The sequence below is a fragment of the Arachis stenosperma genome, chromosome 9 (assembly GCF_014773155.1).
Source record: "Arachis stenosperma cultivar V10309 chromosome 9, arast.V10309.gnm1.PFL2, whole genome shotgun sequence".
NCBI lineage: Eukaryota > Viridiplantae > Streptophyta > Magnoliopsida > Fabales > Fabaceae > Arachis > Arachis stenosperma.
In genome coordinates, this window is record NC_080385.1 from 66,152,570 (window position 1) to 66,170,533 (window position 17,964).

At 39.1% G+C, this 17,964-nt stretch overlaps 1 non-coding gene across 1 annotated transcript; it reads left to right on the plus strand.

Moving 5' to 3' along the window:
- Positions 1-108, plus strand: LOC130953959 (small nucleolar RNA R71). Its single transcript, XR_009076118.1, has one exon. It is a non-coding gene; the product is annotated as a small nucleolar RNA R71 (small nucleolar RNA).
- Positions 109-17,964: the final 17,856 nt, after the last annotated feature.

A 17,964-nucleotide genomic window follows, 5' to 3' on the forward strand; every position in this document is an offset into this window, starting at 1 on the left:
AAGCATGTCAGAAGGACACCTTTTGGTCATCTGCTTGTATCTTTCCCAAGCTTCATAGAGGGATTCACCATCTTTTTGTTTGAAAGTCTGAACATCCACTCTAAGCTTGCTCAGCTTTTGAGGAGGAAAGAACTTAGCCAAGAAGGCCGCGACCAGTTTATCCCGGGAGTCCAGGATATCTTTAGGTTGTGAATCCATCCATATTCTAGCTCTGTCTCTTACAGCAAAGGGGAAAAGCATGAGCCTGTAGACTTCAGGATCTACTCCATTAGTCTTAACAGTCTCACAGATCTGCAAGAACTCAGTTAAAAACCGGTAGGGATCTTCTGATGAAAGTCCGTGGAACTTGCAGTTCTGTTGTAGTAGAGGAACTTGTTGAGGTTTCAGCTCAAAATTGTTTGCTCCAATGGTAGGGATTGAGATGCTTCTTCCATCAAATTTGGAAGTAGGTGTAGTATAGTCACCAAGCATCCTCCTTGCATTATTATTTTCGGCTGACATCTCCTCTTCCTTTTCAAAAATTTCTGTAAGGTTGTCTCTGGATTATTGTAATTTAGCTTCTCTTAGTTTCCTCTTCAGAGTCCTTTTAGGTTCAGGATTTGCCTCAACAAGAATATTCTTGTCCTTACTCCTACTCATATGAAAAAGAAGAGAACAGAAAATAATAATAGGGATCCTCTTTACCACAGTAGAGAGATTCCTTTATGTTAGTAGAAGAAGAAAGGAATAAAAGAAGGAAAAGGTAAGAATCCAAACACAAGGGTGAAGATAGGTTTAGATTCTTGAGATGAAGAGAAGTGTTAGTAAATAAATAAATAAATAGAAGAAGATGAGAGGGAGAGAATTTGAAAATTAATTTTGAAAAAGGGTTAGTGATTTTCGAAAATTAAAAGAAGAATTAAAATTAAAATTAAAATTTAAAACATTTAGTTAATTAAAAGAATTTTGAAAAAGAAGGAGGTAGTTTTCGAAAATTAGAGAGAGAAAAGTAGTTAGGTGGTTTTGAAAAAGATAAGAAACAACAAAAAGTCAATTAGTTAGTTGAAAAAAGATTTGAAAATCAATTTTGAGAAGGTAAGAAGTTAGAAAAGATATTTTGAAATAAAAAATTTGAAAAAGATAAAATTTTGAAAAAAAGATATGATAGAAAAGATATTTTTTTTAAAAAGAATTGATTTTTAAAATTAAAATTTGATTACTTGACTAACAAGAAACTAAAAGATATGATTCTAGAATTTAAAGATTGAACCTTTCTTAACAAGAAAGTAACAAACTTCAAATTTTTGAATCAATCACATTAATTGTTAGTAATGTTTTTGAAATTTTGAAATAAAGATAAGAAAAAGATTTTGAAAAAATATTTTAAATATTTTCGAAAATTAATAAGAAAATGAAAAGGATTTGATTTTCGAAAAAGATTTTGAAAAGAGAAGATTTTTAAATTTGAAAATTTGACTTGACTTATAAGAAATAGCTAAGTTTTAAAAATTTTTCACTAAGTCAACTCAAATTTTCGAATTTTATGAGAGAAAAAAGGAGAAGATATTTTTTTATTTTTGAATTTTTAAGGATGTGAGAGAAAACATAAAAATGACCTAAAACATGAAAATTTTGGATCAAAACACATGATGCATGCAAGAACACTATGAATGTCAAGATGAACACCAAGAACACTTTGAAGATCAAGATGAACATCAAGACTTATTTTTGAAAAAGTTTCATGAAAAGAAAACATGCAAGACACCAAACTTAGACATTTTTCATGCTTAGACATTATGAATGCAAAAATGCATATGAAAAACAACAAAAAACACAAAACAAGAAAATATCAAGATCAAACAAGAAGACTTACCAAGAACAACTTGAAGATCATAAATAACACCATGCATGAGTTTTCGAAAAATGCACAATTTTTTTTAAACCATGCAATTGACACCAGACTTAAAAATTGACTCTAGACTCAAACAAGAAACACAAAATATTTTTGGTTTTTATGGTTTTCTTATTTTTTTGGATTTTATTATTATTATTATTATTATTTGAAATTAGTCTTAGAAAAACAAAAAAGAGAAAAAAATTTTTGAAAGATTTTTGAAAACTTTTTGAAAATAAAATTACCTAATATGAGCAACAAGATGAATTGTCAGTTGTCCAAACTCGAACAATCACCGGCAATGGCGCCAAAAACTTGGTGCACAAAATTGGGATCTCTAATAATGGCATTCAACTTGGTATGCGCATCTACTAACTTAGCACTTTCTTCATAACTTCGCACAACTAACCAGCAAGTGCACTGGGTCGTCCAAGTAATAAACCTTACGTGAGTAAGGGTCGATCCCACGGAGATTGTTGGTATGAAGCAAGCTATGGTCATCTTGTAAATCTCAGTTAGGCGGATAATGAATGGATATGGAGTTTTCGAATAATAATAATAAATAAACAGAAAATAAAGATAGAAATACTTATGTAAATCATTGGTGAGAATTTCAGATAAGTGGATGGAGATGCTTTGTCCCTGTTGGATCTCTGCTTTCCTACTGCCTTCCTTCAAGCCTTCTTACTCCTTTCCATGGCAAGCTGTATGTAGGGCATCACCGTTGTCAATGGCTACATCCCATCCTCTCAGTGAAAATGGTCCAAATGCTCTGTCACAGCACGGCTAATCATCTGTCGGTTCTCAATCATGTCGGAATAGAATCCATTGATTCTTTTGTGCTTATCATCACGCCCAACAATCGCGAGTTTAAAGCTCGTCACAGTCATTCAATCCCTGAATCCTACATGGAATACCACAGACAAGGTTTAGACTTTCCGGATGCTCATGAATGCCGCCATCAATTCTAGCTTATACCACAAAGATTTTGATTAAGGAATTTAAGAGATATACGTTCGGACAAAGGTAGAACGGAAGTGGTTGTCAGTCACGCATTCATAGGTGAGAATGATAATGAGTGTCACGGATCATCACATTCGTCATGGTGAAGTGCAACGAGTATCTTAGAACAGGAATAAACTGAATTGAAAAGAAAATAGTAGTAATTACATTAAAACTTGAGGTACAGCAGAGCTCCACACCCTTGATCTATGGTGTGTAGAAACTCCACTGTTGAAAATACATAAGTGATAGTAGTCCAGGCATGGCCGAATGGCCAGCCCCCAAAACGTGATCAATAGTCTCCTAAGATGAACAATAGAAAAAAACTGAGACCAAAGATATGGTCGAAAGACCGAATGGTCAAAAGACCTCTAATACAATAATAAAATGTCCTATTTATACTAGACTAGCTACTAGGATTTACAAAAGTAAGTAATTAATGCAGAAATCTACTTCCGGGGCCCACTTGGTGTGTGCTTGGGCTGAGCTTGAGCTTTACATGTACAGAGGCTTCTCTTGGAGTTGAACGCCAAGTTGTAACGTGTTTTTGGCGTTCAACTCTGGTTCGTGACATGTTTCTGGCGTTTGACTCCAGAATGCAACATAGAACTGGAGTTGAGCGCCAGTTTGTGTCATCTAATCTCGAATGAAATGTGGACTATTATATATTACTGGAAAGCTCTGGATGTCTACTTTCGAACGCCGTTAAGAGCATGCAATTTGAAGTTTTGTAGCTCCAGAAAATCCATTTTGAGTGCAGGGAGGTCAGAATCCAACAGCATCAGCAGTCCTTTGTCAGCCTTTTATCAGAGTTTTGCTCAGGTCCCTCAATTCCAGCCAGAAAATACCTGAAATCATAGAAAAACACACTAACTCATAGTAAAGTCTAGAAATGTGAATTTAGCATAAAAACTAATGAAAACATCCCTAAAAGTAGCTAGATCCTACTAAAAACTACCTAAAAACAATGCCAAAATGCGTATAAATTATCCGCTCGTCACTCGTCACAGTTATCCCCTCCCATATCCTACTTGGAATACCACAGACAAGGTTTAGACTTTCCGAATCTGAGGAATACTGCCAATTGTTTCTAGCTTATACCACGAAGGTTCTAATCTCACTGATTTGAGTGATCTTTTTTCAGGAGATGCTAGTCAAACGCATGGATCAGAGATCCAAGAGAATGTACTCCTGCTGGCATCCAATGACTACGTTGAACATCATGTAGACCACTTGTGGTTGTCAGGCACGCGGATCTTGGCTAAGCGAGTACTGAAGATAGTGGGTGATTGTCACGGATCACCCCTTCAGTCTGACTTAACTGAATTAAGTACGAGAGTATATCATGGAGAAGAAGTAGGCGTGAATTGAAAGAAAAATAATAGAACTTGCATTAATTCACGAGGAACAGCAGAGCTCTTCACCTTAATCTATGGAGTGTAGAAACTCCACCGTTGAAAATACATAAGAACAAAAGGTCTAAGCATGGCCATTGGCATAAGAATTCGAAAACAGGGAAAGAAGAGCTGATCAAAGGATCGAAAAGTGGTCCAAAGATATGAATACAATAGTAAAAAGTGCTATTTATACTAAACTAGTAAACTAGGTTTACAGAAAATGAGTAACTAAGTGCAGCTAGTGCAGAAATCCACTTCCGTGGCCCACTTGGTGTGTGCTTGGGCTGAGCATTGAAGCTTTCACATGCATAGGCTCTTCTTGGAGTTAAACGCCAGCTTGGATGCTAGTTTGGGCGTTTAACTCTAGCTTTGGAGCCAGTTTTGCCGTTTTACGCCAGAAAAAAGAGGTCTCTGGTGGGCGTTTGGATGCCAGTTTGGGCCATTAAATCTCTGGCAAAGTATGAACTATTATACATTGATGGAAAGCCCAGGATGTCTACTATCAAACGCAATTAAGGACATGCCAATCGGTCTTCTGTAGCTCCAAAAAAGTCACTTCGAGTTCAGGGAGGTCAGAATCCAACAACATCTGTAGTCCTTTCTCAGCCTCTATATCAGATTTTTCCTCGGTCCCTCAATTTCAGCCAGAAAATACCTGAAATTACAAAAAAACACACAAACTCATAGTAAAGTCCAGAAATGTGAATTTTGCATAAAAACTAATAAAAAATATACTAAAAAGTAACTAAAACATACTAAGACCCATGTAAAAACAATGCCAAAAAGCGTATAAATTATTTGCTCATCACAACACCAAACTTAAATTATTGCTTGTCCCCAAGCAACTGAAAACAAAATAGGATAAAAAGAAGAGAATATACAATAAATTCCAAATCATCAATGAAGATTAGTTCCAATTAGATGAGCAGGACTAGTAGCTTTTTGTTTCTGAACAGTTTTGGCATCTCACTTTATCCTTTGAAGTTCAGAATGATTGGCATCCATAGGAACTCAGAATTCAGATAGTGTAATTGATTCTCCTAGTTTAGTATGTTGATTCTTGAACACAGCTACTTTATGAGTCTTGGCAGTGACCCTAAGCATCTTGTTTTCCAGTATTACCACCGGACACATAAATGCCACAGACACATAACTGGGTGAACCTTTTCAGATTGTGACTCAGCTTTGCTATAGTCCCCAGTTAGAGGTGCCTAGAGTTTTTAAGCACACTCTTTTTGCTTTGGATCATGACTTTAACCACTCAGTCTCAAGCTTTTCACTTGGACCTTCATGACACAAGCACATGGTTAGGGACAACTTGATTTAGCTGCTTAGGCTAGAATTCTATTCCCTTGGGCCCTCCTATCCATTAATGCTCAAAGCCTTGGATTCTCTTTACCCTTGCCTTTTGGTTTAAAGGGTTACTGGCTTTTTGCTCTTGCCTTTCGGTTTAAAGATCTATTGGCTTTTTCTGCTTGCTTTTTCTTTTTCTTTTTTTTCTTTATTTTTTGCCCTTTTTTTTCGCAAGCTTTGTATTTTTCACTGCTTTTTCTTGCTTCAATAATCAATTTTATGATTTTTCAGATTATCAATAACATTTCTCCTTTTTCATTATTCTTTCAAGAGCCAACAATTTTAACATTCATAAACTTCACTATAAAAAATATGCACTATTCAAGCATTCATTCAGAAAACAAAAAGTATTGCCACTACATCAAAATAATTAAACTAATTTCAAGATAGAATTTGAAATTTATGTACTTCTTATTCTTTTGCAATTAGAAACATTTTCATTTAAGAAAGGTGAAGGATTCACGGGACATTCATAGCTTCAAGGCATAGACACTAGACACTAATGATCATGTAATAAAGTCACAAACATAGACAAAACATAAAGCATAAAAAAACGAAAAAAAGAAAAACAAATAACAAGGAAATTAAAGAACGGGTCCACCTTAGTGATGGCGGCTAGTTCTTCCTCTTGAAGATCTTATGGAGTGCTTGAGCTCCTCAATATCTCTTCCTTGCCTTTGTTGCTCCTCCCTCATGGCTCTTTGGCCCTCTCTAATTTCATGGAGGATAATTGGTGCACGAAATTGCAATAACACTTTTGCAACTCCGCACAACTAACCAGCAAGTGCACTGGGTCGTCCAAGTAATACCTTGCGTGAGCAAGGGTCGATCCCACGGAGATTGTCGGCTTGAAGCAAGCTATGGTTATCTTGTAAATCTTAGTCAGGAGATCAGAAATTATCAGGATTGATTGTGAAAAGCAAAAGAACATGAAATGATTACTTGTATTGCAGTAATGGAGAATAGGTTGAGGTTTTGGAGATGCTCCGTCTTCTGAATCTCTGCTTTCCCACTGTCTTCTTCATCAAACACGCAAGTCTCCTTCCATGGCAAGCTCGTGTAGGGTCTCACCGTTGTCAATGGCTACCTCCCATCCGCGCAGTGAAAGCTAATGCACGCACTCTGTCACAGTACTGCCAATCACCGGTTTGGTTCCCTCCCCTACCGGAATAGAATCCCTCTTTTGCGTCTGTCACTAACGCCCAGTAGGTTACAGGTTTGAAGCACGTCACAGTCATTCAATCATTGAATCCTACTCAGAATACCACAGACAAGGTTTAGACCTTCCGGATTCTCTTGAATGCTGCCATCAGGTCCAGCCTATACCACGAAGGTTCCGATTAAAGAACCCAAGAGATAACTACTCAACCTAAGATAGAACAGAGGTGGTTGTCAGGCACATGTTCATAGTTGAGAATGATGATGATTGTCACGGATCATCACATTCATCCGGATTAAGAACAAGTGTTATCTTAGAATGGAAGCAAGCATGATTGAATAAGAAACAGTAGTAATTGCATTAATCCATCAAGACACAGCAGAGCTCCTCACCCCCAACCATGGGGTTTAGAGACTCATACTGTGGAAAGAAACATGTACAAAATGTTATGAGGTCATAAGGTACGGATACAATGTCAAAAGATCCTATAAATAGTAAACTAGTGTCCTAAGGTTTACAGAAATGAGTAAATGACAGAAAAATCCACTTCCGGGCCCACTTGGTGTGTGCTTGGGCTGAGCAATGAAGGAATTTCGTGTAAAGACCTTTTCTGGAGTTAAACGCCAGCTTCCATGCCAGTTTGGGCGTTTAACTCCAAATTTTATGCCAGTTCCGGCGTTTAACGCTGGAAATTCTGTAGGTGACTTTGAGCGCCGGTTTGGGCCATCAAATCTTGGGCAAAGTATAAAATATTATATATTGCTGGAAAGCCCAGGATGTCTACTTTCCAATACCGTTGAGAGCGCGCCAATTGGGCTTCTGTAGCTCCAGAAAATCCACTTCGAGTGCAGGGAGGTCAGAATCCAACAGCATCTGCAGTCCTTTTCAGTCTCTGGATCAGATTTTTGCTCAGGACCCTCAATTTCAGTCAGAAAATACCTGAAATCACAGAAAAACACACAAACTCATAGTAAAGTCCAGAAAAGTGAATTTTAATTAAAAACTAATAGAAATATACTAAAAACTAACTAAAAGATACTAAAAACATACTGAAAACAATGCCAAAAAGCGTACAAATTATCCGCTCATCACAACACCAAACTTAAATTGTTGCTTGTCCCCAAGCAACTGAAAATCAAAATAGGATAAAAAGAAGAGAATATACTATAGACTCCAAAATATCAAAGAAACATAGCTCCAATTAGATGAGCGGGACTAGTAGCTTTTTGCCTCCGAACAGTTTTGGCATCTCACTCTATCCTTTGAAGTTCAGAATGATTAGCATCTATAAGAACTCAGAACTCAGATAGTGTTATTGATTCTCCTAGTTAAGTATATTGATTCTTGAACATAGTCAGTGTATGAGTCTTGGCTGTGGCTCAAAGCACTCTGTCTTCCAGTATTACCACCGGATACATACATGCCACAGACACATAATTGGGTGAACCTTCTTAGATTGTGACTCAGCTTTGCTAAAGTCCCCAATTAGAGGTGTCCAGGGTTCTTAAGCACACTCTTGTTGCCTTGGATCACAACTTTATTTCCTTCTCTTTTTTTTTTTTCTTTTCTTTTTCTTTTTCTTTCTTTTTTTTTTCGAAATTTTTTTTTTCTTTTTTTTTTCACTGCTTTTTCTTGCTTCAAGAATCAATTTGGTGATTTTTCAGATCCTCAATAACAGTTCTCTTTCTCCTCATTCTTTCAAGAGCCAACAAATTTTAACATTCTTAAAAACAACAAATTCAAAAGACATATGCACTGTTCAAACATTCATTCAGAAAACAAAAAGTATTGTCACCACATCAAACTAATTCAACTAGTTTCAGAGATAAATTTCGAAACCCTGTACTTCTTGTTCTTTTGTGATTAAAGCATTTTTCAATTAAGAGAGGTGATGGATTCATAGGACATTCATAGCTTTAAGGCATAAACTTAAATTTTATTAATTATAAACTAAGAACAAAACTCAAATATAGATATAAGATGAACTAAAAATAAAAATAGAAAACAAAACAAAAAAAACGCAAACATAGGCTTCTAATGATAGAGGTGTTCACAGAGTTAGGATTCAACAACCTTGATTTTGAGAAGTGGATGCTCCCTCAGCTTGAGAGGAGAGCTTTTGGCGTTTCATCTCTTGAATTTCACGCCCCTGCTTCTCTTGTTCCTTCAGCAATTTGCAGAGCATGCAGTTCTGATTCTGCTGTTCTTCCTTCAGTTGCTCCATAGTCTCTTGCAACTTGTTAATAGATGCTTCTAGGCTGGACCAGTAGTCAATTCTTGGAAATTCAGGGAGGAATTCCTGCGCCCTCCTCTTGATGGAGTTGTCATGCACTTGTCCTTCCATTGACTTCTTGGTGATTGGGTGTTCAATAGGTATGAACTCATCTACTCCCATCTTCACCCCAGCCTCTTTACAGAGCAAGGAAATCAAGCTTGGATAAGCCAATTTGGCTTCAGTGGAATTCTTATTTGCAATTGTGTAGATCTCACAAGCAATCACATGATGCACTTCCACTTCTTTTCCAAGCATAATGCAATGAATCATCACTGCCCTCTTGATGGTGACCTCAGAACGGTTGCTAGTGGGCAATATGGAACGCCCAATGAAGTCTAGCCAACCTCTTGCAATTGGCTTGAGGTCTCCCCTCTTGAGTTGGTTTGGGACACCCTTAGAATTGGTTATCCACTTAGTTCCAGGGGGCATATGTCCTCTAGAACTTGATCCAACCCCTTATCTACTCTCACCATCCTCCTATTAAAGGAATCAGGATCATCTTGCAGTTGAGGTAACTTGAAGATTTCTCTTATTTTGTCCAGATGAAAGTATATAACTTTCCCTCTGACCATGGTTCTGTAGGTATGGTAAGCAGTTCCAGTCATTCTCTGCTTATCTGTTAGCCACAGATTTGAGTAGAATTCCTGAACCATGTTCCTTCCAACCTTTGTTTCAGGATTGGTTAGAACTTCCCATCCTCTGTTTCGAATTTGCTCTTGGATCCCCGGATATTCATCTTCTTTCAGATCAAATTTAACTTCCGGGATCACTGACCTCAGACCCATTATTTTATGATAATGGTCTTCATGTTCTTTGGTTAAGAACTTCTCTTCATTCCAAAGATTCTTTGGATTATTCTCTTTCTTGCCTCTTAAATTGGTTTGTTTTCCCTTAGGAGCCATGATATTGATGAATCTTGGCTTAGTGATCACGGAAAAGCACACCAAACTTAGAGGTTTGCTTGTCCTCAAGCAAAAGAGAAGAGAGAAGAGAGGGGGAGGAAGAGAAAATTCGAATGGTGTGGTGGAAAAGGGGAACAAACGTGTATTTATAAGGTAGGGAGGGGAGTTTTCGAAAAAAAAGAAGAATTTGAAAGGAGATTTGAGAAGATATGAGAAGAAATTGAGAAAAGGGTGAAATTTTTGAACAATGTTTGTAATTGATTTGAAACAAATTTGAAAAAAAGGTTTTGATTTTTGAAGATTTGAAAGTGAATGATGAATGATTGAAGTGTGATTTTGTAGAAAAGTATGGGTGAGAAAAGGAAAGTTTGAAAAAAATCTGATTTGAAAACAAAATTGTGGTCCCCCTACCAAGCTGGCGTTAAACGCCCAGAATGGCACTCATTCTGGCGTTTAACGCCCATCTGTTGCCCCACTTGGGCGTTTAACACCCAGCCAGGTACCCTGGCTGGCGTTAAACGCCAGAAATTCTTCCTCACTGGGCGTTTTTCTAAAACGCCCAGGATGCTGCACACCTGGCGTTAAACGCCCAGAATGGTGCCCATTCTGGCGTTTAACGCCCAAAATGGTACCATTACTGGCGTTAAACGCCCAGAATGTGCCCATTCTGGCGTTTAACGCCCAAAATGCCCCTTACTGGCGTTTTTTCGCCAGTAAGCTCATTTTCTCTGCTTTTGAGCTGAATCCTTCTGTAACTCTGTGAATTCCTTCATTTTTGATACTTGCCTCTGTAAGAACAACTTATACAACTTTCTAATGACTGGGTTGCTCCCAGCAAGCGCTTCTTTACTGTCTTAGCTGGACTTTCACTGAGAATCACTCAAGTCTCAGTTTTGAGCATTCCTGCTCAAAATTTCCTTCAAGATAGTGCTTGATTCTCTGTCCATTAACAATGAACTTCTTGTCAGAATCAATATCCTGAAGCTCAACATATCCATATGGTGATACTCCTGTAATCACATACGGACCCCTCCACCGGGATTTGTGTTTTCCTGGAAACAGTTTGAGCCTGGAGTTGAAGAGCAGAACTTTTTGTCCTGGCTCAAAGATTCTGGTTGACAATCTCTTGTCATGCCACTTCTTTGCCTTTCCTTATAAATTTTTGCATTTTCAAAGGCATTGAGTCTGAACTCCTCTAGCTCATTTAGCTGGAGCAGTCTTTTCTCACCAGCTAACTGTGCATCCATGTTTAGGAATCTGGTTGCCCAGTAGGCTTTGTGTTCCAGTTCCACAGGCAAATGACAGGCCTTCCCATACACCAGTTGGTATGGAGAGGTGCCTATAGGAGTCTTGAATGCTGTTCTGTATGCCCACAGAGCATCATCCAAGCTCTTTGCCCAATCCTTTCTTCGGGCCATCACAGTTCCCGTCTCCAGGATTCTTTTTAGCTCTGTTAGAGACTTCAGCTTGCCCATTAGTCTGTGGATGATACGGAGTTGCCACTTTATGGCTGATTCCATATCTAACCATAGCAGAGTACAGCTGTTTATTGCAGAAATGAGTGCCCCATCACTGATTAGCACTCTGGGGACGCCAAACCTGCTGAAAATGTTTTTCTGGAGGAATTTAAGCACAGTCTTGGTATCATTAGTGGGTGTAGCAATTGCTTCTACCCATTTAGATACATAGTCCACTGCCACCAGAATGTAAGTGTTTGAGTATGATGGTGGGAATGGTCCCATGAAATCAATTCCCCATACATCAAACAATTCTATCTCTAATATTCCTTGTTGAGGCATGGCATATCCGTGAGGCAGGTTACCAGCTCTTTGGCAACTGTCACAGTTACGCACAAACTCTCGGGAATCTTATAGAGAGTAGGCCAGTAGAAGCCGCACTGGAGAACTTTAGTGGCTGTTCGCTCACTTCCAAAATGTCCTCCATAATGTGATCCATGGCAGTGCCATAAGATCTTTTGTGCTTCTTCTCTGGGTACACACCTGCGGATCACTCCGTCAGCACATCTCTTAAAGAGATATGGTTCATCCCAAAGGTAGTACTTGGCATCTGAAATTAGTTTCTTTCTCTGCACATAACTGTACTCTTTGGGTATAAACCTCACAGCTTTATAGTTTGCCATATCTGCAAACCATGGAGCTTCCTGAATGGCAAAGAGTTGCTCATCTGGGAAAGTCTCAGAGATCTCAGTAGAAGGAGGGACGCCCCAGCTACTGGTTCTATTCTGGACAGATGATCAGCTACTTGATTCTCTGTCCCTTTTCTGTCTCTTATTTCTATATCAAACTCTTGCAGAAGCAACACCCATCTGATAAGTCTGGGTTTTGAATCCTGCTTTGTGAGTAAGTATTTAAGAGCAGCATGGTCAGTGTACACAATCACCTTTGATCCCACCAAGTAGGATCTAAACTTGTCAATGGCATAGACCACTGCAAGTAATTCTTTTTCTGTGGTTGTGTAATTCTTCTGTGCATCATTTAGAACACGGCTAGCATAATAAATGACATGCAGAAGTTTGTTATGCCTCTGTCCCAACACTGCACCAATGGCATGATCACTGGCATCACACATTAATTCAAATGGTAATGTCCAATCTGGTGCAGAGATGACTGGTGCTGTGACCAGCTTAGCTTTTAGAGTCTCAAATGCCTGCAGACACTGTGTGTCAAACACATATGGTGTGTCAGCAGCTAACAGGTTACTTAGAGGTTTAGCAATTTTCGAAAAATCCTTGATAAACCTTCTGTAGAATCCTGCATGCCCCAGAAAGCTTCTAATTGCCTTAACATTGGCAGGTGGTGGTAATTTTTCAATTACCTCTACCTTTGCCTTATCCACCTCTATTCCCCTGCTTGAAATTTTGTGCCCAAGGACAATTCCTTCAGTCACCATAAAGTGACATTTCTCCCAGTTTAAAACTAGGTTAGTCTCTTGGCATCTTTTCAGGACAAGTGATAGGTGGTTAAGACAGGAGCTGAATGAGTCTCCATATACTGAGAAGTCGTCCATGAAGACCTCCAGGAATTTCTCTACCATATCTGAGAAGATAGAGAGCATGCACCTCTGAAAGGTTGCAGGTGCATTGCACAGACCAAAAGGCATCCTCCTGTAGGCAAACACGCCAGAAGGGCATGTGAATGCTGTTTTCTCTTGGTCCTGAGGATCTACTGCAATTTGGTTGTAGCCTGAATAGCCATCCAAAAAGCAGTAGTAATCATGACCAGCTAGTCTTTCTAGCATTTGGTCTATGAATGGTAAAGGAAAATGATCCTTTCTGGTGGCTGTATTGAGCCTTCTGTAGTCAATACACATGCGCCACCCTGTGACTGTTCTTGTAGGAACCAGTTCATTTTTTTCATTATGAACCACTGTCATGCCTCCCTTTTTGGGAACAACTTGGACAGGGCTCACCCAGGGGCTATCAGAAATAGGATAAATAATTCCAGCCTCCAGTAATTTAGTGACCTCTTTCTGCACCACCTCCTTCATGGCAGGATTTAGTCTCCTCTGTGGTTGAACCACTGGTTTGGCATTATCCTCCAACAGGATCTTGTGCATGCATCTAGCTGGGCTAATGCCCTTAAGATCACTTATGGACCACCCAAGAGCTGTCTTGTGTGTCCTTAGCACTTTAATCAGTGCTTCCTCTTCCTGTGAATTTAAAGCAGAGCTTATAATCACTGGAAAAGTGTCACCCTCTCCCATAAATGCATATTTCAGGGATGATGGTAGTGGTTTGAGTTCAGGCTTGGGAGGCTTATCCTCCTCCTGAGGAATTTTCGAAAATTCCTTTGCCTCCTCTGGCTCTTCCTGATCAGTTTGAGCATCTTTGAAGATGTCCTCAAGCTCTGATTCTAGGTTTTCAGCCGTATTGATCTCTTCTACCAGAGAGTCAATAATGGCAGCGTCCATGCAGTCCTCTGGTGTGTCTGGATGCTGCATAGCTTTTACAGCATTCAACTTGAACTCATCCTCATTGACTCTCAAGGTTACTTCCCCCTTTTGTACATCAATAAGAGTTCGTCCAGTTGCTAGGAAAGGTCTTCCTAGAATGAGAGTTGCACTTTTGTGCTCCTCCATTTCCAGCACCACAAAGTCAGTTGGAAAGGCAAATGGCCCAACCTTGACAATCATGTCCTCTATTATGCCTGATGGGTGTTTAATGGAGCCATCAGCAAGTTGGAGGCATATCCTGGTTGGTTTGACTTCTCCAATCAACCCAAGCTTTCTGATAGTGGATGCAGGTATTAAATTGATACTTGCTCCAAGATCACATAAGGCTATCTTGGTGTAAGTGCCTTCCAATGTGCATGGTATCAGAAAGCTTCCAGGATCTTGAAGCTTTTCTGGTAAGCTTTTTAGAATGACTGCACTGCATTCTTCAGTGAGAAACACTTTTTCAGTCTCTCTCCAGTCCTTCTTATGACTTAAGATCTCTTTCATGAACTTAGCATAAGAAGGTATTGCTCAAGTGCCTCTGCAAAAGGAATCTTATTTCAAGAGTCCTTAAATAGTCTGCAAAGCGGGCAAATTGCTTATCCTGTTCCGCTTTGCGGAGTTTCTGAGGATAAGGCATCTTGGCTTGATATTCTTCAACCTTAGATGCTGCAGGTCTATTCCGTACAGAAGTGGTTGAAGAAGCCTTGTTAGGGGGATTACTGTCAGCACTCTCAGGTGTCTGATCCTCCCTTGGCGTTTGGACGCCAGAATTGGGTGGAAAATGGGCGTTTAACGCCAACTTTTCTCCCTTTTCTGGCGTTTGAACGCCAGAACTGGGCAGGGAATGGGCGTTTAACGCCAGCTTTCCTTCCCTTTCTGGCGTTTGAACGCAATATTCCTCTCTGGGCTCTTACTGTCCTCAGAGGGATTTTGAACAGTGGGTTGGTTGTCCTCTGTCATTTGTTCCTTATTTGGCTTTTTGCTCTTTTGAACAGTGTTATTCAGGGTCTTTCCACTCCTCAATTGAACTGCTTGGCACTCCTCTGTTATCTGTTTAGATAATTGCTGTTTTGCTTGATTCAACTGCAGTTCTATGCTCTTATTAGCAACCTTAGTACCATGGAGCTTTAAATTCTTAAATTCTGTAACTGTTCTGTCATGGAGCAAGGATCAGTGACTAATGCCATGACCTCCTCCTTTGGAACGAACTCATTGCTAGAGTACAGATACTGGTTTCTAGCAACAGTGTCTATAAGCTCTTGAGCTTCTTCAATTGTTTTCCTCATGTGTATAGATCCACCAGCTGAGTGGTCTAAAGACATCTGAGCTTTTTCTGTAAGCCCATAGTAGAAAATGTCTAACTGTACCCACTCTGAAAACATTTCAGAGGGACATTTTCTTAGCATACCTCTATACCTCTCCCAGGCATTATAAAGGGATTCATTATCCTCTTGTTTAAAGCCTTGGATGTCCAGCCTTAGCTGTGTCATCCTTTTTGGAGGGTAAAAATGATTCAGGAATTTGTCTGATAACTGTTTCCATGTCTTTATGCTTGCTGTAGGTTGGTTATTTAACCACCTTTTAGCTTGATCTTTTACAGCAAATGGAAACAGTAATAGTCTGTAGACATCCTGATCTACCTCTTTATCATGCACTGTGTCAGCAATTTGTAAGAACTGTGCCAGAAACTCAATAGGTTCTTCCTGTGGAAGACCGGAATACTGGCAATTTTGCTGCACTATGATAATGAGTTGAGGGTTTAGCTCAAAGCTGCTTGCTTTGATGGGAGGTATACAGATGCTACTCCCATATGCAGCTGTAATGGGGTTAGCATAAGACCCCAGAGTCCTCTTGGACTGATTAATTCCACTTGAGTCCATAATGGACAAAAGGGAAATGAGAATGATTGCAAAGAGATAAATTTTGTTTATCTTTATTTTTTTTTTTGAAATAACCGAAAAAAATAAAATATAATAAAACAAAATAAAGGAAAATAAAATAAAATTCGAAAATTAAAAATAAAATAAGATCAAAGCAAATTGAGAACTGAATCAATTAGTGAAAAAAAGATTTGAAAACAGCAATTAAAAGGATATGATTGAAAAATTTTTATGAAAAAGATTTGATTTTTTAAAAAGAGGAAGAGAAAAACAGCAAAAAGACACCAAACTTAAAATTTTTAGAAATCAAACACTAATTTTTTCGAAAATTTTAAGAGAAAAACACAAAGAGGACACCAAACTTAGGATTTTTATGAATCAAAAAGGGACTAAGACTATGCAAAAACGAAAATTTTAAAAGAAAAACAAAAGTATGCAATTGACACCAAACTTAGAATATAAAACTAGACTCAACTAAAAGACTCTAAACCAACAAAAAAGAAAACAATCCTAATCTAAGCAACAAGATAAGCCGTCAGTTGTCCAAACTCGAACAATCCCCGGCAACGGCGCCAAAAACTTGGTGCACGAAATTGCAATAACACTTTTGCAACTCCGCACAACTAACCAGCAAGTGCACTGGGTCGTCCAAGTAATACCTTGCGTGAGCAAGGGTCGATCCCACGGAGATTGTCGGCTTGAAGCAAGCTATGGTTATCTTGTAAATCTTAGTCAGGAGATCAGAAATTATCAGGATTGATTGTGAAAAGCAAAAGAACATGAAATGATTACTTGTATTGCAGTAATGGAGAATAGGTTGAGGTTTTGGAGATGCTCCGTCTTCTGAATCTCTGCTTTCCCACTGTCTTCTTCATCAAACACGCAAGTCTCCTTCCATGGCAAGCTCGTGTAGGGTCTCACCGTTGTCAATGGCTACCTCCCATCCGCGCAGTGAAAGCTAATGCACGCACTCTGTCACAGTACTGCCAATCACCGGTTTGGTTCCCTCCCCTACCGGAATAGAATCCCTCTTTGCGTCTGTCACTAACGCCCAGTAGGTTACAGGTTTGAAGCACGTCACAGTCATTCAATCATTGAATCCTACTCAGAATACCACAGACAAGGTTTAGACCTTCCGGATTCTCTTGAATGCTGCCATCAGGTCCAGCCTATACCACGAAGGTTCCGATTAAAGAACCCAAGAGATAACTACTCAATCTAAGATAGAACAGAGGTGGTTGTCAGGCACATGTTCATAGTTGAGAATGATGATGATTGTCACGGATCATCACATCATCCGGATTAAGAACAAGTGTTATCTTAGAATGGAAGCAAGCATGATTGAATAAGAAACAGTAGTAATTGCATTAATCCATCAAGACACAGCAGAGCTCCTCACCCCCAACCATGGGGTTTAGAGACTCATACTGTGGAAAGAAACGTGTACAAAATGTTATGAGGTCATAAGGTACGGATACAATGTCAAAAGATCCTATAAATAGTAAACTAGTGTCCTAAGGTTTACAGAAATGAGTAAATGACAGAAAAATCCACTTCCGGGCCCACTTGGTGTGTGCTTGGGCTGAGCAATGAAGGAATTTCGTGTAAAGACCTTTTCTGGAGTTAAACGCCAGCTTCCATGCCATTTTGGGCGTTTAACTCCAAATTTTATGCCAGTTCCGGCGTTTAACGCTGGAAATTCTGTAGGTGACTTTGAGCGCCGGTTTGGGCCATCAAATCTTGGGCAAAGTATGGACTATTATATATTGCTGGAAAGCCCAGGATGTCTACTTTCCAATGCCGTTGAGAGCGCGCCAATTGGGCTTTTGTAGCTCCAGAAAATCCACTTCGAGTGCAGGGAGGTCAGAATCCAACAGCATCTGCAGTCCTTTTCAGTCTCTGGATCAGATTTTTGCTCAGGACCCTCAATTTCAGTCAGAAAATACCTGAAATCACAGAAAAACACACAAACTCATAGTAAAGTCCAGAAAAGTGAATTTTAATTAAAAACTAATAGAAATATACTAAAAACTAACTAAAAGATACTAAAAACATACTGAAAACAATGCCAAAAAGCGTACAAATTATCCGCTCATCAATAATGGACTGCTCTTGGTGCTCCATCCTTAGTTGCTCCATATTGGAACTTGATGAACCACTATTTTA